Source organism: Ceratosolen solmsi, unplaced genomic scaffold, assembly GCF_000503995.2.
Source record: "Ceratosolen solmsi marchali unplaced genomic scaffold, CerSol_1.0 scaffold41, whole genome shotgun sequence".
NCBI lineage: Eukaryota > Metazoa > Arthropoda > Insecta > Hymenoptera > Agaonidae > Ceratosolen > Ceratosolen solmsi.
Window position 1 is genome coordinate 6,626,477 of NW_011948424.1, and position 4,472 is coordinate 6,630,948.

Sequence of the window (4,472 nt, forward strand, 5' to 3'; positions counted from 1 at the left end):
GAGGAGGAGAAAGAAGAGGCACGACCACTAGGCATTAAGACGCCGGAGTGTATTTACGTACGATTCCTTTTTTATGGCTGTAAGAAAGGTAATGGCTGGCGTGTATCTCGTTGCAGTCGGATTTTTATGTGCCCTGTACAAATTTATGATTTGATTGATGAAAGGATTATGAAAAACGGGTAAGATTTCTTAGCGCAATGTTTAAGCAGTCAATTCGCCGTGTTTAATGTTCTGGCGTCATGCAATGCTCATAGTAAAAATTGGGGAATTCGGAGAAATAAAGAATTTCTCCTACCGTATGCGCGCAATCTCAAAGCCCGTAATCTTTGATCACCTACTAAAAACTAAAATGGCTATTTTACTTTCTAGTTATAGAGTACGTGGCTACTTGGAATTCCATCGAATTCCAATTTCGTGTAAACAAACCAACATACGATTATTATAAACGAATGTACTAAGGTAGTGAGAAGCAGCTAACGTCAGCGAAGACACCTAGATCGAGACGAAAGAACATAAGCAAATGGAAGGACAGAACCAACGATCTTTCTTTTTAAAAAAAAAACGCACACCGCGCGGACGAGCGTGCTCTGTTATTATATACGTATCCTTTCGTCTCTTCTCCCTTTATCGCGTTTCAGTCTTTCCTCGCTCCCCCACCCCCCATCCTCTCTCTATCTCTCATACACACACATACACGCGCGCGCGCACTCTCTCTCTCTCTCTCTCTCTCTCTCTCTCTCTTACTCTCACTGTCTGATATCTGCCTGTCTGCCCGTCCGTCCATCTGTCTGTCAGTCTGTCTGTCTGTCTGTCTGTCTGTTTGTCTGTCTCTCTGTCTGTTTGTCTGTCTCTCTGTCTGTTAGTCTGCTCGTCTCGCTCTATATCATGTTGAGAATGAAGGAAGGAATGAAAGAGACGAAAGAGTTAGCGGCGAGAAAAGAGAAAGAAGCGAGTCGCGGGTTTGTTGGGTCTTTGGCTCGCGAGCGCGAACATTTTACCGAGAGAGGAAAGGAAGAAGAATAGCCTCCCCCAACGCTACGCAGCCTGCAATTAAAACTCCGCTGTGTTCCCATAGGGGTTGCGAAGCTCAGGCCGTTTCATTCTAATCGACTCCTTCACCTCGGACCGTAAAATGCCACGTTGTAAATCAATGTTTGCTATATTTTTCTTTGCCATGGCTATATCCGAGTATACACACGGGCTTTGGAGAAAAATAAAATATTCGACGATATAAGTTTTTTACAGTCTGAAATTAAGCATCTTTTTATTTTGCTTAATTTATTGTTTAGCTATTGCCAAATATAATTTATTAATTCTCCCTTCGGGATCGATTAAGCCCGAGTTATTAATTCAATTGTAAACACAATACTTTATTATCGGGTGAGCTTTATTTTACATAAGCTGGCTCGATATTACCTTATACTTTCTCTCTCTTTACAACCATATGTAGATTTGTAACTTAGGCGCATGCGCACACAAACGCACATACACAATAATATAACAGCATAAAATCTAATTGTGTAAATGGCTTATCGAACTAACCAGCTGTGAGCTTGAATTTGGTACAAATAATAATAAATCCTCAATTGCATTGAGGATATGGGACTTTGGTCAATTGTTAATAATAAATTAGAAAAGTTGGCGAAATTGTTTTTTAATTATTTGTTAATCGCTAACCTAGATTATTAATCGATATAAATATTATGATAAACGTATGGTTAATTGTGGGAGTTTGTGGAGCGGTTGTTTATTTGCATCAGTTCCGTGAAAATAATCTTTGGCCGATGAGAATTTCAGCAACAAAGTTTACTTCGCAAATCCAAGCAAACGAATGCCAAAGCTAAATAAGTAATCACTTTCTTAAGTATGTAAAGTATGGTATTTGCGCAGGGCGCAGTATCGATATTAATCAAATTAGCATAATTTTGTATGGGCAATAAGAGGACGAGACGCCATCTCGGGTAAAAACGTTGAGCTGAAATATTGCGCGATAGTCATTAATTAAGCGGTCGCGGGCAAGACGAAGGAGAATGGTGAAGGTGAAGGATCGAGGGGTGTGAGGGCTCGAGTAAATTTTTTCATCGTCCTGGCCATTGATTCGTGACAAGGAATGCAAATGCAAGGGGTAGGAAGGACATGAGTTAGCGCGGTGGGCCGAAGCTCGTAAGTCCCGGCTCCTTATTTAAAGGCAGTCATCGTCGGATCCAAGAGCTCGTCTCGAGAGCTTGCAAGCACTCCACGAAGCTCCGTGTAATCGGGCGCGAGGGATCGGTAGCGCTAAATCACACGGTCGATTTCGCCTCGACGAATTACAGAGCTCGGCGTTTAGGAATTCGGTGGCAGTGGCATTGACGATCGGGCGCAAGCCCGGCATTACATAGCCTGGCGGCCCTCGGACGTAATGACGATGATCCCGGGACCGTGCGGGACACGGTCATCATCCCGTCACGGAAGTCACCCGCGGCACTAAGAGAAAAATACGAAGTCGAGGCGGCTAGGAAGCTGACCTCCCGTAAGGGAAAGTGGAGAGGGGCGCACGCGGACTTTATGGACTTATCAATCATGTGGTAGCCCGTCCAGAGCTCGTGGCGCCCTTTCTCTCCCCTATCCCCGCCCCAACCCACCCTTCCCCATCACCTCAACGATCGCCAACCCTCTTTCGCTCTCTCGCTCGCTCTCCACTCTGCTTTATCGGCCATTGCTAGACCTGTTATTAGCAGCGATTAAAAGATTCCAGTGTGCGGGCTTGGGGTAGGCGTGTGGCACGTTTCCACGATTCGCTTCATTGACAAGATTTATGGTGCCGCATAACGTATGCTTTGGTTTTCTTCCTTTAATGCGCGGAAATGAGGCGCACGAGATTTTTCTCACTTTTGCATTCAGTCTGTTAATGGGACGTGTGCATTAGGCTTGAAACGTGATTGTTTTTAAAATGGCATTTTCTGCGCCAACTCGTTCCTCCGTTCTCTTTTATTACTTTTTCATTTCTATTTTCTTACCTTGCTTCTCTCTCTCTCACACACACACACCCGCGCGCGCGCGCGCGCACTCTCTCTCTCTCTCTCTCTCTCCCTCGCTTTCTTTTTACTTTTTTTTCATATTTAAACACTGTACACCAGTACTACCGATCCATCCACTATGAGTATGCTAATTAATACGGCAGAGCATTTGTGAGATGAATGGGGAAGTGATCGAGAGTATATATAAATGTCTCTCTCATAATTATAACGGTTATTGTATAAAATATAGATGGAATTAGTCGCGTAATTATAAGGTAGTCCATAAAATATTATTCTGCAGAGCTTTCAAAAGAGCGTTATTGACTTGTATATTGGAGATAATGTGAAAATGGATTCGACACGAAAACGATCGATCTTTAATCATAAATCTCTTTGTTAAGATACGTATTATCTAAACTTAATATTAACCATTGACGATTTTAATTATATTGTCTATTGTTTAACTGTAATAAAGTTAGCGATAGATAAATTACTTGATAGATACTTTATTAAAAAGTCTTGGGAGAAAAGAAATGTCAATGCTCGTATATCTCGAGTAACAAAATATAAGAAATTTTTATTTGAACGCCTCACAATAGGGTTTCTATGGGACATTATTACAAATGTAATTGATCAATGCATTGAAATTTTATCTAAATGTAGGGTAATTTTTGTGGTTGTTGTTGTTGTTTTTTTTTTTGTTTGTTTGTTTTTTTTTTTTCATTTATAGGAAACGATGCGATACCTATACTCGTAAAGTGTGAAGGTTAAGCAAAATAGAAATTAATTTATCAAGCCGAGCAATTTGCCCGATACACTTCATAAAGATAATAAAACTTGATGTATGATTATTTCAATGATAATGGATACCAGCAGTTTATGCTACATATTTAATATTTTAACATAATTATAGTCACTTAGAGTCACTCAATAGTTTGAGACGAATAATAGAAATGTAATCGTAGCTTTTTCAATGCTTTAAACAGAAAGGATTCACATTTCTTCGGATAATGCTTACCCGATCAAATGGGCAACCATTGTTAACATATTTCTTGCGCGTACGGGGTAATTTACTTTAATTGACGGTAAAAATAATAATTAGAATGGAAAATACATTTAATAAAGATTTACCCTAATAATTTCATTCTGAAATATTTATCTCATAACTATAATTTTACCAAGAATGCTGGCAGAAATGTAAATAATAAAGAGCTGTAAAATTACTTCCACCTAGAGTGTGTACATTAAGTGTTTAAAGTGGAGTGTGTAAAACGAATTTATGAGATATTCTCGATGGTAACAAGTTCACTGCTTACACAAGAATTCAGTTTTTAATTGCTTTACTATTGGGATATTTAGGTAAGAGGTAATTCAATTAAACGCTAAAATAATAAATATTTTAATTGCCATTGTAATTATCATTATATATGAATGTCAGTGTTCAGCGGTAAGATCTCTATAAGGACGATCTAT